At 37.2% G+C, this 15,858-nt stretch overlaps 1 long non-coding RNA gene across 1 annotated transcript; it reads left to right on the forward strand.

Annotated features, from left to right (window-relative positions):
- The first annotated feature begins 4,756 nt into the window (after nt 1-4,756).
- On the forward strand, nt 4,757-11,482 carry LOC146004636 (uncharacterized). The gene is made up of 3 exons (XR_014443952.1): nt 4,757-4,804; nt 8,029-8,180; nt 11,244-11,482. It is a non-coding gene; the product is annotated as an uncharacterized LOC146004636 (long non-coding RNA).
- Nucleotides 11,483-15,858: the final 4,376 nt, after the last annotated feature.

A 15,858-nucleotide genomic window follows, 5' to 3' on the forward strand; every position in this document is an offset into this window, starting at 1 on the left:
AAGCAATGACTTCTTCCTACACTAGAAATCGAACTCGTCAGTTTTGAAATGTCAGCCATGGCGTGTGGTGATATTTTGGGTTTGCATACCTCTACGCAAGCATGAATAACTCTGAAACTGTAAAACCTAAAGACATGAAACGGGAATTATTCTACTCAGTAAACCTCACTTATGTACAATCATGTTATTTTGGTAATTTCTGAAATTTCTTCCTTACATGACATGATTTTTGTCTAAAAATGCGAGTGATGTTTGTCAATTTTTTTTTTTCAGAGCAATTTTATCAAAGGGGAGGGTTCGTTCTCAAGGTTTGAAATTTTTACAAGATACATGTGCTAGTTGAAATTTAAGAACTACCCCTTTTCCCTTCAGAATCCCGTTAATCTACATTTTTCTTATTCTTGACGATGTTTGGGTTCTAGTATCTCTGCTAAAAGTTGGTGCCAAACGCACGGAAAAATGTAGACAATAAGAACTAATGAACACTGAAGCTTATAAGCACATAGCTTATAAGTAGACATCGGATTTTTAGGTTCTAAAAAAGTGTGCTTTTAGGCTTCTAAAATAGGCTCTAAAATCCTAAAATAGGTTCGAAAAGTCCTAAAGGTTCTAAAAATCCTAAGATAGGTCCTAAAAATCTTAAGTTGGGCTCGAAAAATCCCGAAGTAAAATTGTTCAAAATTCCTGAAAAATGCTTATTAGGTATAGTCACCGGCAATGAAAATGCGACACCTATATCCTGAAATATGCACTATCTTGCATAAAGTTATGTGTGTTGCCTAACCCTACGGCGATGGAAGAACTTACCATTGGAAATTTGCTATTAAAATCCAATCTTCACCGTATAGTTAGGGAACAATCATTTTCATGTTATCCACAGTCAGACTCCCCAATTTTGTCTGTGAGGATCATGTTATATACTGAAAATAATCTTTCAACAAGAAGAGAGTCAGTGGTGCAAACTTCAATGATGAAATGTTAGTTTGCAAGGCGTGAATGCCGCAAAGCACAGAAGTGACGCGAAAGCGAAAGGTAGCAAGACCACACAGATCAGATCACTTTGCATTGTACAAGTGACAGATGCACCAGACATTTTGCTTTGTTTAGAGATCTGAAAAATCACCATGGACTTGGAGGAAGGGAAATAGGCAGAGAGTACGTTTCAAACACGTTCGTCATTGAATTGTTTCGTGACCAGACAAAGCAAATACCTTTGTGAGATATAAAAATCCTGAAACACCTGAAAAATCTATAAAAAACCTTAAAAATGACTTTATTTAGGTGCATAAACCTAAAATAGGTTCCAAGAAGCAAAATAGGTTTTCTTAGGCACTATAAAACTTCATCAGTTGTTGCGTTTTTTTTAGCAAAACTCTTACATAACTTATAATTTCTTCTATACCTGTAAATGAAAAAAATAGGTTATAAACCTAAGATCCGAGGTTTACTTATAAGCTAGACAATTGTTTCCAAACTTTTTCGTTTCATGGCACCCTTAGTGTTTCAAGATTTTTTTTCCATGCCTCCCAAGACAGAACGTAGGCCTATTTAACACTTTCCACGTTCAGTTACGTTGCTTGCCTTAAGTTAAAAAATAAATACATATTTCAAAACTCAGAAAAAAAATTGTGTAAAAAGTACTAAAAAAGCACATATTTGGAATAAGTGTGATTTTGGTGAAAATATTGGAACATTTCGCAGCGCCCTGTAAAGCCCGCCACGGCGCCAATTTGGGAACCACAGAGCTAGAAAAAAATGCGGCCCTATCCGGCCACAGTACCGCTTCCTGTTAGCAACACTGCATTCAACATTAGAAGGCCCTAATCTCTTACTGTAGTCCATACAAAATAGTGTTGATAGCTGAGGATCTCATTTGTGGATCAACGTGGATGTACGTTGTGCAGTTTTCTTCTCTGATTGGGAACGAAAAAGAAATCCGGAAATCTATTGACGTCAAAAGTTACTTCACTATGTTTCAGTTTGTTACACTTCTTATGTGTGGCACAGAGGCGCAACCACGAATTTTTGTCTGCGGGGGGCAAGTACCAAGATAAACATTCCAATAATAATAATAATAATAATAATAATAATAACAACAACAATAATAGCAATAATAATAATAATACTGTTATTGTTATTATTACTATTATTACTATTATTAGTGGTAGTAGTAGTATCAAAGACATTATTATCCTTGTAAATTACGTACAAAAGTTGTAGAATTCGGTGCTAAATCTTTTGTGTCGGAAAAAAACGATTTGAAATATTTTCTTTCAAAACGTTCAATTTCACATTAATAATGGAATGTATTTCTGAAAGACAGAAAATGCATGATAAATGCATTCCGAATATAATTTTTTTTTTAACATAACATGTACATCTTTCACGTACAACATACGTTTTACACATGTGCAACGTGGATCGACGCAAAATAAGAAATGGCATATGTAACATGCTAACATTAAATTGTGTATGTATTCAAAGCTTCTTTAATATATACATACATACATACCCTATTATATATATACATTACATAATCAATTAATCCTCCTCATAATAAACCAACAGCAAAAATTATATAAATTGCTTCTGAAATGAAGACAATTTTTACATCCAATTTTTTTCAAACTGAAAACAATATTGATTTAAAATGACGCAAATAATTTCACGAGGGCGCCATGGCATTCTTTTACATTTTCTTTCATTTAGATCGGTCGGCGCCCAGAGCCGACTCCCGCCACCACATAGCTAGGTTTCTGAACTTGATAAGACTAAGGGGAAAAAAAAACAGTCATTGCGAACGAAGGAAGCAAGAAAATTTTACGAAATGTATTTTTATTTGCATATAACTGTTAATTTGAAATGGTGAAGGCAAATGCCCCTCTGTGTTATCAATATTTGCCCCTCTTTGCTCCTGTAGAATCAATTTCTCTGCAAGGTTGGGGGGAATTGTTCCCCTGTGGTTGCGCCACTGGTGTGGCATATCAAGTTATGCTAAACCCTTCCTGTGATTGTTATTGAAGACAGCAGAACATAAAAAATATATTTTTTTTATATTTACAGAATGCTTCCAAAAAGCTATTTCCGAATTTGGTTGTCTGGATATCGTATTCAACAATGCAGGAATATTGGACGAGATATCCTGGGAAAAGATGTATGACGTCAATATCGTAAGTTATTTTTCAAGCAGAACGAGGGAGATTCGAATATAAATATTAAAAGTTCGACGTAAATTATATAGGAAAGACTCTATAGAGCTCAAATTTACTTAAGGTATCAACTGAAGTAGGACTTAGGCGTGCGCAGACCCTCTGATTGGGGGGGGGGGGGGCAAAGGCTTAATGAAAGTTCAGTTGTAAAAGAGAAACCTCACTTTATCTCACTGTTTTAGTTTCATTGCATTGATGGGTATATGCATATATATACATACACACATACATACATATCGTAGCGTGCCTCTCATTAGGAGGAGCCTAGGTTAGGGCATGCAAGTTAAATCTTGAACAGGACAGTTGGTTTTTATTTGGAAAGGGAGTCGGTTGTGAATTTGAAAGACAGTCGGTTGGGGATTTTGAAAGAAAGTCGGGTTTTAAGTTTGGAAGACAGTCGATCTTTATTTTGGAAAGTTAATGTTGTTTCGAAAAGTTGTTCGGGAGAGAAGTAAAGAGAAGTTAAGATACAGTTTTAAGAGACTAACAACAGTGTGTGTGTGAGAGTTAACTTTGGAACTCTTATTGATATTCGAGAACGAGACAGATAATATCCTTTTCTCTCATACGCCAACATTGCCAATGCAGTCTAAAGGTCATTTTTACCTGAAAATGTGTGAGTTGCCATTCATTTAAAAGGTTGTGTAGATTAAGTTTTATCTAGGTACCTCCGCAGATCAGATGAAGGATGCAGCATAAGCGAGTGCTTATGAGCTAACCCCTATGTAATGTCCTTTACAAACTATAGAGGCAGTGCAGTGGTTCTTTAAGTTTCTTTACGATATATATATATAGGGCCTCCCCGATGGCGCAGTGGTAGCGTCGTCGCCTTGTAATCAAGGGGTCCCGGGTTCGATACCCGGTGGAGGCACATAGTGGTTCGGATCCCACTTTAAACTGTAGGTCCAGTCCCGATTAGCCTTACTGTGCATAAAGTGGACTTAAAACACCAATTCAATCAATCAATATATATATATATATATATATATACGTGTATATATATATACATATATAATGCAGCAACATACAGGCACCATAACGAATAAATAAATTGTCTCTGAAATGTGCCGCGCTCCTTTTCCTCCAAACAATTGTGTTCATGCATTTAAGACAAAATCTGAATCTGAAGTACTTAGTAGTTATAACTTCTCTCTCTGGTAATTAACAATGCATTACAGAAAACAAGAAAATTGCGACCGAAACAAGCAAGACAATTTTTAGATACAAATTTTTCCAACTGAAAACAATATTGATTCAATAAATCCAGTATTTCGACGTTTGCAACTGTGCAGATGTGGCAACACCGCCAATCCAGCCAAACGCCTCATTTCGTGCTTCCGACAGTAGATTCACCAGTCAATTATTATTTATAATTATGTACTTGTTTCGAAAACTGTGATTTTTGTTATTTGCCTCCGTAGAAAGGAACAACGAATGGAGTGTTGCTGGGACTCAAGTACCTGGGGAAGGACTCTCTAGGAACAGGAGGTGTGATCGTCAACACAGCTTCCGTGGCTGCGTTCATGCCGTTCCCCCTAATTCCACTCTACACAGTCACAAAACACGCTGTTATCGGCCTTACCAGATCATTTGGAGTGAGTATTTACTTAATGTTAGACTTGGTGCATGAGTAATACCTTGATTTGAGGGATTTCATGATTTGCTACAAACATGTGCAAACACAAAAATGTGTCTATATTCAGAAAGGGATGATAACGAGACGAGACAGAAACTTGGACCCGCTTTATACGGTAGCATTTCTGTTAACATTTTTGCTAGCATAAATGCTATGTAAATGCTTCCAAAAATCTTATTGCAGGCAGTACTTTACACGGAAGTATTTAATGTAACATTTCGATTACATTGTATTAGTCGAGTTACACCATGTATTGTGAGTGAACAGTGTTTACCTGTTTACAATTGAAAAACTAAAATACATTGTATTCTTCCATACATTCACTGCATACTCTATAAGGTATGTATTTAAGAAGTGCCATTGCTTTGTACCTAAAACCTTTTTATATGAAACGTTATTCCACTCGGTTGAATAGTTATCGGCTTTCAAAAATGTGAAGTGATGCGTTGTTTACATCTCACGCGGCCGCCATTACATCTGCACTCGTGACCTAGAACTCGCTTCTTATTGGTTACACTACGAAAACTGCTACGGAAATAAGACCAATTCTATCCTTGAGAAATGCAATGAAATATACCATGACATCTGAAATGACACTTTACACGATGGCATTAAGGTCATGGCATAAATGTTAAGAAAAATGCTTTCGTTTAAAACGGGCCTTATTGTCCGAGACTATCGCCTTCGTTTGTGACTTGGATATCTGAAATATGAACCTAAACTAAATTTACTTTCCTATACGACCTCTTGGAATGTACCAAGCGAATGCCTGGACCCTTAGGTAATTCATGTATTTGGTTTATGGTAATTTAAAGTTTATTCATTAGTGACAATTGTGAGGCTGCACTACGTATGTTCAGGAAAACATTTCTCTTTTCGAGGACTCGTAGAGTCGAAACGAGGTGTCAAAGAGAAAAATTGATTTAGAAAAGTTGTCTGTCTTAATGGTCTCTAATAGATACGACTTACAGTGAAACCTCTATTTTACGTTTTTCAGGGGACCAAGCCGAAATAATTTAAAATGCGTCAAAATGTAAAATCGAGGAAAGTTTTTATAACATTTTTGGTACCTTCTAGGCCACCCCCCAAAATCTAACCATTTTAAAGTGATCTCTTCAAGTGTAATTTCATCAAAAATCAAAATTTAGCTGTTTTTCTAAGTGTAAGAAAGTGAAAATTTGTTTCACGCAAGAGTTCAACATTCAATTTTTATAGAGTAAAATCGTAAGATTTAAATAATTTCCTCTTATTTTTTAAAATTTCACTTGTTTAAAAATTCTAAGTGTAAATAAATAACTATTTTTTTTAAAAAATGTTATTTATTTGTTTTGAATAGGGTTGAATTTCAAAATCCTTCTTCTATTGTAGATTTTTCTAAGCGAATTAAATATTACGGGAATGTTGGAAAGAATTCTCATGTAACCTAGTTTTTACTCAGACAAATCAATAGTTTTGCCACGAGAATTCTTTGCATTCCAAACATTCCTGAGTGTGTGCGCGTGTGTGTAGAGATTGATGCACTTACGGGCGCGTGTGAGCATTGACCTGTTAGGAATGTCACATCAATAATACTGGCTCGGGAATGTCATGTGACTTGTGCTGATTGGTTGGCTAAAGGAAATTTCCTATTAGTAGTCTTGTTACGAAAATTCTTTGCATTCCAAACATTCCTGAGTGTGTGCGTGTGTGTAGAGATTGATGCACTTACAGCTGTGTGTGAACATCGAGGCATTGGCCTGTTAAGAATGTCACATCAATAATACTAGCTCGGGAATGTCATGACACCCCTCCCCCCCTAGAAGGTACCATTTACTCTACTATACACAGCTATCATACTTTCTATGTCCAGATTTTTCTTGCAGATACGGGAACCTAATCGCAGCTCGATACTCAATTTTGTTCAACATGCTTCCGTCTCCTACTCTCGTTGCTCTAACTCCAGTTCAACAGAACGCGTAATGATAAAAATTGGCGTTATTGTTATTGAGATACCAGCCTACAATTGTGTAATATTTCCGTGGCCTAGCACACATACATCATGGTGAGGGTAATAACTTTGTGGCCTCCCCTTGTATGTAAACTATAGCAACGTGCATTATGTAATGCTCTCCAAATATTTTAGCTTATCTACATTTAAATCCAAGTGTAGGACTGTGTTAATTAAGTAGTCCGTAATTAAGTTATAGCTATGCATTATTTATACGAGGTTTGTTCAAAAAGTATCCGACGTTAATTTGTTTGGCGTAAACAAATGTAGTTAGGGAGGCGTAGTTTGATGCACATACGTAGGTGATCCTAATGCACATTTATGTTTGTTTTTTCGAGCCTGTCGAAGCAGTTAGATGGTGTAAGTGATTGGCGTCGGAATTTCGTTTTTGACAAAATGACTGAAAAACTTGAACAACGCTACTGCATTACATTTTGTGTCAAACTTGGAGAATCCCAAGTGGAAACCATCCGCAAGATTCGACAGACCTTCGGGGACGAAGCAGTGGGCACCACACAGATAAAGGAGTGGTACAACCGCATCTAAGATGGCCGCACGTCAGTGGAGAGTGAAGCACGTTCTGTTAAACCCTCAACATCCAGAAATGAGATCGTCATTGACCAAGTGAACACTCTGGTGATGCAGGATCGTCGAATCACGATCATAGAACTTTCGAACGAGGTGGGCATCAGCATTGGATCCGTTCATTCCATTTTGACTAATGATTTGGGCCTCGGGAGAATCTCAGCGAAGGTGGTGCCGAAGCTGCTAACGATCAAGCAATAGAAACTCCGCTTGGAGATACAGACTTTCCTGGCCAAACACAGCACACCTGTGCTTCACCAGGCTCCATACTCTCCCGACATGGCTCCGTGTGAATTCTGGCTTTTCCCCAAGCTGAAAATGCCCCTGAAAGGAACCAGATTTCAGTCCAGAGAAGACATCATTCAAAATGCGACGGACCAGCTGCGCACAATCCCAAAAGAGGCGTTCCAGTGCTGCTTCCAACAGTGGGATAACCGCTGGGAGGAGTGTTTGGCAGCCCAAGTGGACTACTTTGAAGAAGATTATTGTAAGATTGTGGTATCTGAATACATCTTTTTTATTAATAAAAGTCGGATACTTTTTGAACAAACCTCGTATGTAGAATCTTTATGCAAAATGCCAACCTGTTTTCATTTGTTCTCCCATTGCAGACGGAAAGTTATTTTGATAGAACAAGAGTTCGTGTGGTCGCCCTGTGTCCAGCACAAACTGCAACCAACATAATTAAAGTCAGAAATATGGCTAGAATCATTTCCAAGATGTCGATTAGGAGTATGTTGAAGTTCCGCGGTTTTGGACAGAGGTAAGTGAGAGCACTAACGTTTATCTGAGGCTTGATGTTACCTAGAGACACACACACACTCAGTTGTCAGTCTATGGACTTCAGTGCAAATGTCTCACAAAATAGGAAAAGTATGAATGGATTTCCAATGTCTTTCTGTAGGTTCCAGTATGTACAAAACTTTCTTATTGTGTGTAATGAGAATATCTCTGAGATGTTCTACTCATTTTTACTCATGCACTACTTTCTTCTCTATTCCTAAGGCTTGCCGACTCTCGAACTGTAGTGACTGCTCCCTGACGGTGACTCCGGTCAGAGCTATTTACCTAATCTGAAATGTCAACGGTATAATTGGTTTACATACTTACTAAGTGGGGAATGCAATCTGGTATAGATATATTCAGTAATTCTGAGATTTCGGGACTAATGACTCTAATTCCTAGATTTCTGGACTACGGACTGCATGGATTGGAATCAAGATCTTTTGCTCATGTTGATGTTACCTAGAGACACACACACACTCAGTTGTCAGTCTATGGACTTCAGTGCAAATGTCTCACAAAATAGGAAAAGTATGAATGGATTTCCAATGTCTTTCTGTAGGTTCCAGTATGTACAAAACTTTCTTATTGTGTGTAATGAGAATATCTCTGAGATGTTCTACTCATTTTTACTCATGCACTACTTTCTTCTCTATTCCTAAGGCTTGCCGACTCTCGAACTGTAGTGACTGCTCCCTGACGGTGACTCCGGTCAGAGCTATTTACCTAATCTGAAATGTCAACGGTATAATTGGTTTACATACTTACTAAGTGGGGAATGCAATCTGGTATAGATATATTCAGTAATTCTGAGATTTCGGGACTAATGACTCTAATTCCTAGATTTCTGGACTACGGACTGCATGGATTGGAATCAAGATCTTTTGCTCACAAATCATTTATTTACCCATCCTCTTTCCTTCTTCTATTTTAAAACTCCAGGCGGTTGCAAAATAAAATTGATGTGTGTCGAAAGCGACAATGTGTAACAGATGTAAGGGGACCGTAATTCAATAAAAGGAAAATTAAGTTCTCCAAAGGGTTGACAGTCTTGGCATTACTCAATATGCAATAATATTCTTATTAAAAATACAACATTGTACCTTCTTCCCTTTTTAGAAAAGTACAAAATAAATTGTAGGAAAGCATGCAATGTTAATTAGAGATTAAACATTGTCTACTGCTTTCTTAACTATACATATTCTAACACTCTTCTCTCGCCTTCAGGTGAACAAATTTCTTCTTGCCTCTGTGATTTTAGGTGCTCCAATCAACTACTCCAAGAAACATTTGAACACTGCTCTACGTTTTGCTCAAAATATGCTACTAGTTCTAGTTTTTGAGGAGAAAGAATTGTGTTTGCTTGAATTCTACAATGGGTTGGGTTCCTACTACGAAGGCCACTTATAAAATAATTCCTGAATTTTCAATGTTTTTTGTGTAGTACTGTTATGTTGTTCCACTGAATTTGATTTGATTTATTCCACGCATGTGTGCGTGTGCTGCTTGTGTTAATTTATGCTATTCCATATACAGCAACCTGATTTTCCTATGAAAGTTCCCCCATATTCACATTGTGCGTTTTATTTACAGTTTCTGGTAGCTTTTATGTGGTTTTATGGTTTGGCGAGTGGTAGTATGTTTCTTAGCGTCTTCTTACTGTTGAATGATGTCCTAAGTTGGAATTTTGAACCAATTCTGCTTTTTGGACAACCCGTGGAGATATGGGGTACTTTAGTATTATACGGACTACCTCATTTATTTTCGCAAACATGAGTCATTCGGTTAGGTTAGGTTAGGTTAGGTTTCTTTTGCTTTCCCAGAAAACAGACGGTCTGAAATGAGGTAGTACGTATAATACTAAAGTACCAGATATAGTATGCATATTGTGCCCTTTGAGACAGTCCTTGTACGCAGTTGCTGTTGTTGTGTATTGGTAAGGTTACTACCGTAGTACTGTAGTAGTAGTAGTAATCAGTGGAGTTTTAGCGTGTATTGTTAAATGATGTCCTAAGTTGGAATTTTGAACCACTTCTGCTTTTTCGATAATGTGAATTATATCTAATATCCAGGAAGGAAAAATGGGAGTACGATTTTATGCACATTATTGAAGATAGTAGTAAGGAACACCAAGAGGAAGAATGTAGCTAAGAAACATGCCACCACTAGCCAAACCAGAAAATCACATAAAAGCTGTCAGAAACTAAATATAATGCACAATGTCAACTGGGCGAGCTTACATAGGGAAAACAGGTCGCTGTCTATGGAAAGGAAGCGGGATCCCGGGATTACAGATCCTAATACTGACATTTCCTGTGTGCTCAGTGAAAGGGTGTAAAAATTACATACGAAATAGTGCGATAAGAGCCTAGGGTCTTAGAAACCAGCATGCCGAGAAACATGCTCACTGTCCGGAACCATCCGGATGTTAGATTTTCTGTTCGCTGGATTGGATGGAGAGGTTTTAATCCCCTGGCCTGAGAGGTCACACGACCTGAATCAACTCGATTTTCCGTTTTGAGATATCTCAAATAACTTGTTTATGAGACTCCAATGGACAGTAATATGGAATTCGTTGCCAGGATTCTTGCCGCTTGTGATAATTCGTAACAAGCCAAGGGTATTTTAAAGGGTCATGCTTGCATTCTGATTGGTCGTCGTCATTTTGAACAACTGTTGTGACGTGCATAATTGTTTGTCAAGGCCTTGAAACTAGTTTCCAAACGTCAAACATGCAACTCAGAAGCCTACATCTATGGCAATAAATGTCGCTACTCATTGTACATCAGCAGTGTTCATGCATGTCACTTATTTGTCATTCTTATGGACGACAGTATATGCTGGAACTCGGCATGTTTCAGCGCATATCTCGTTACGATGTTTCCTCCGACCCTGGGTTCTATATCTCAAATTGTTCAGTGGTGCATCACCTACTTCCTGTTTCATTGTTGCACGCTTTTACTGGATCACCCTGTATGCATACGTACAGGGTGATTCAGTATATATTGTATATATTTTTTCAAATGTGTTGGTTTTCTTTCAGCCCAGCGCTTGTAGCAGATGCCGTGTTAAAGATGATCCGAGAGGCAGAAAATGGATCAGCATTTGTCTGCCATGATGGAATAGTCACTGAGTTTCAATTTCCACATTTTATGCTCAAGGATTTAGATCCGTCCATTCTTTCCTAGTGGAAAATTTCCTTCAAGGAAAAACTGATGCCAGTACACGCGCCAGTTCTAAAGACACTGGAGGCTATTTCTCAACTGCCATTTGTGAAGCCAACAAGGGTTGTATGCCGTAGCCACTACCTCGGAGCAGTTCGTAAAGACTGCGGGTTGGAATGTCAAACACTGACGAACATACTTATATTTTGTGTAGCTGGTTTAAGACATAGGGGTTGTTTTATTAGTCAGTTAGGGTATTTATACTGAGTATGCTTCTACGGTAATGTCGAGTATCAAATGTGACGTCATAACTATTGTTCGTTTGTATACGTTTCTCTCTTACGTTTTCTCAGTGATCGACGTGGGCCAGTATGAGCCGGTATGGAATACCGGTAGTAAATTAATATGCCAAAAATAATACCGACAGTATTTGTTTTTCTTTAATTGGCACGCGTCTTTTGGAGCTGATCGCACAAGTAGTTTGTTTGATCGAAATTATTTAAAATATTATACGCTACAAAATGTACAGCCACGTGGTTTATCCGTTTACGTGTCGTAAATGCCCACTCGCATTTTTATTTCTGATCTCTATTTTTTTTGGTAGTTGTTGTGCGATGGAAAACACATATAGTACAAGATAAACTGAATTTATTAAGAAACTCACAAAACAACATAACACTTTACATTACAACGAAACTACGTTCTTCATCAGGGGTGCTCGTTGCTATGTGAAGTACGTATGCATTACGTCATCTGGGAGGATCGGGTTTGACGGTGCTCGTTGCTGTGTGCAGTAAGTTTGGTGCGGGTACATTTAGCTACTAACACGTCGCACAAATCGGAACAAGCAGGTTATTGGTTTTGTCGCATTCGATATATTTTTATTGTATTATTTCTCTTGAAATGAGATTGTTTTGTTCATTCCACCTATAATCATGCCTAATTGTGCAGTAACCAGCTGTGAGAATTATAACCAAAAAAGTAAAGGAAGTGATATAAAATATCATAGATTTCCAGCTGATAATTCGTGTAAGTAAACAGTGGATTCATGCTTGTGATCGAGAACATAATATTAATATTAAAAATGTGAGAGTGTGCAGTGCCCATTTTTGTAAAGAAGACTATGTGCAAGATCTAAGAGCAGAACTTCTGTGTTTGGCAACAAAGAAAGTACTGAAGCCAACTGCAGTGTCATCACTAAAATTACACCATTTTACTTCAGTGCAAAATAATAGAGAATGTGGTGTAGCAAATTCTCCTGAACCTTCCTCTTCAAAACATGAATCATTTTTAGGATGTGCTGATAAAGACTGTGGAGATGTACGCTACGAAAGGTGTGAAATAAGGAAACGTTCCTTAAATAAGCTAAATACTATGTCGCCGAAAAAAAGAAAAATAGACGTAGGTACAGAAACTGCTAGCAATGTTTCGTTGTTGGAAAACATATTCGATCGTTTACAAAGGAGAAATACACGTCCGCATAATGAAGCAAATAAATTAAAGATTACAAACAACCTCTATCAACCTGCTTTAACTAAATAAAGAAGTTCAAAATCTAAAACGTAACCTAACCGACAGTACCACAAGAAAAGTCATCAATATCTTGAAAATGTGTTCAACTAGTGCGAAGTACGTAGTGCGCCTAACTGATTTGTTATGTACATTTTATGTAAGTCGGATATATAATTACTAACAAATTCATTTATTTAACACAAACCGATGTTGATTGTGATTTGTATGTTCACATTATTGTGAAAAACGTTGTCGGAAATGTGCATTTCGAAGATCGCGTACTAACTTTCACCCTATTGGAATTGAAATTCACTTACATCTTCAATTCGAGTTACATAGCATTGTGTGCAAGATGGTAAATATTTTATGAGTGAATATTACACCCATCATTGAAATTTTTGCAACTTTCTTCAATTTTGGTTTTTCACAAATACAGTACATTGTGAATAATTTTGTACCCTTGTACTCAATATAAACCAATGGATGTTACATTATTTCTTTGTAGTACATTTCTGTCAAGGAGAGCAAGATCTAAGATTAGTGTAATGCAAGTTACTTCGTTAATGTACAAATGTGTGTCGCATATCAGCCTTGGAGTATATTTTCCGGTTATACGAGGCGCATCCAGAAAGTATGTTTCCCCATTTTTTTTAAAAAAAACAACACAGTTTCAGGAAACAATTTATTGGCAACAGGTACAGCAAAGGTTCAGCTATTTTTCAACATAGCAACCACCATAATTGAGACACTTGTCGTATCGTGGTATCAACTTTTGGATCCCACTGTCGTTGAACTCTGCCGCCTGTGAATGGAACCAGCGTGTGACAGACGTCTGCAGCTCTTCGTCGTTGCCAAAACGCTCACCGGAGGACAGGAATTTCTTGAGGTGCAAGAAAACGTGCAAATCGCTGGGAGCCAGATCAGGACTGTAAGGTGGATGATCAAACAACTCCCAGCCAAATTCCGTCAAAACAGCTGCTGTGCGCCGAGCCGTATGTGGACGAGCATTGTCATGGAGGAGCACAACACCTGCAGTAAGCATGCTACGCCTCTTGTTTTTATAGGCACGTCGCAATTTCCTTAGTGTTTCGCAGTAATGGTCAGCGTTCACCGTTTCACCTCTGGGGAGGAAGTCAATGAGCAAAATGTCCTTCCTGTCCCAAAACACGGTGCACATCACTTCCCATACAGCACAACATGGTTTCAGATACGTTAGCAACACATAAGTCGTGAAACATTGTAACATTGCGGCAATGTTGCAGAACATTACAAAAATGTTTCGGGTAAGTTTCAGTAATGTGGAAATGTCCGCGAACATAACACAACATTGATAATGTTACAGAAACATGTAAATGTAACATTACCGACATTACAGAGACATTTCCATTAGGTTGCATAATATGTCAGTTACATTACTGCAATGGTATTTTATATTGTGGTTATATTGCATGTATTCATGGATGGCATATTTGAGGGGGGGTTATTGGGGTTAAGCCCCTTCAAAAATTATTACAATATTAGCTTGTAAATCATTTCCTGAAAATACAATTCACAGGATTTTACTTAGAAAACTAGGTTTAGGCAAGATATCTAAATGTATTTATTTTACCTCTCATGAATTGACCACATATCTTAATTGTAGCAATTAATATAAGGGGAGAAAAACTGCATAAAAGTACTGGATATTAATTCATTAATATCAATTAACAGATAGAGCTAAAAAAAAAGAAACTCAAATGAAAATGAAATATTGACAACTAAATCACTAAATTCTAAAATAACATCAAATTTGTATAAAATAGTGTTTTACATGCTATAATAAAACTCTCCCTGGTTTGTAACACCATGTCATGAAGAAGATTGGATTTGAGTGATGTTATCAGCATCATGCTCCAGTCACTATCCATCCCCTTTACCAATTGATGAGAGGCTGGCAGGAAGTAAAACATTTTGCAGAATCATGGTCATCTGATAATTCGATTCTGTCTGCATTTCTCAGGGATAACAGGGATAATGTTCAACTTTCATGGTTTTTCAACCTACACAGTGGTCAAACTATCAGTATTACACAGGAATATTCCAAATTAGATTTCAAATGTTACAAATTGAGTATGTGGTTTTAAAGTATATAACTTCCATATACTAAAAATTACCATGTTTAAATTCTGGTATATTCTGGTGTAACATATTGCTGTTTTGTAATATTCCTGTTAATAACAAAAGAATCAAGACGTGACTTCAGCCTTTCATCTCAAATAAAATAATTAAATAGAACACTTGCATGTTTGTAGTTTATCAAAACCTTGTACGTACCTACTTGAAATTCTTGACAAGTCTGCATTCTAATAATATTAATTGTGAAGTATTATGTATTATTCTATAAACTTGAAATACCTCTGGAGATCATGCAAAGGGTCCTAAAGTAACCTGAATTGGAAGACAATGTCTCTTATACTTACATAACTGGAGAATGGAGATACACATTGACCATGAAAAGAGATTCAGTTCATGAACCAGTAAAAAAATTTTAAAAACTGGGAAAAACTACCTGTTCACAAGAGAAATGCAAAATGGATAAAAGCTAAACTTCAGGAATTTTTGTGCAGTAACATTACAAAAATGAGAAAACGCCAGACAATTGTTATGATGTTTGGCCGGTTTGAGCCTACACTGTAAGAAATATAAATGAGAGCCTTGTAATCAAGGGGTGTCTAGTTCGATATACAGTGGAGGTACATATCTGTGTATAGTGTGTTTAAAGCAACAATAACAACCAAACAAATATAAATAAAAATACTTTGATACAGTTATGATGCCAGCGAGTGCTCAGGCACAATTCATGTCCAAGGGCTTCCCCGATGGCACAGTGGTAACGTCATTGCCTTGTAATCAAGGATCCCAAGTTTGATATCTGGTGGAGGCACATAGTGGTTCACATCCTACTTTAAACTGTAGGTCAAGTCCCAATTAGACTTACTGTAC

This window comes from Lepisma saccharinum, chromosome 22, assembly GCF_977018435.1.
Source record: "Lepisma saccharinum chromosome 22, izLepSacc3.1, whole genome shotgun sequence".
In the NCBI taxonomy this organism is placed as follows: domain Eukaryota; kingdom Metazoa; phylum Arthropoda; class Insecta; order Zygentoma; family Lepismatidae; genus Lepisma; species Lepisma saccharinum.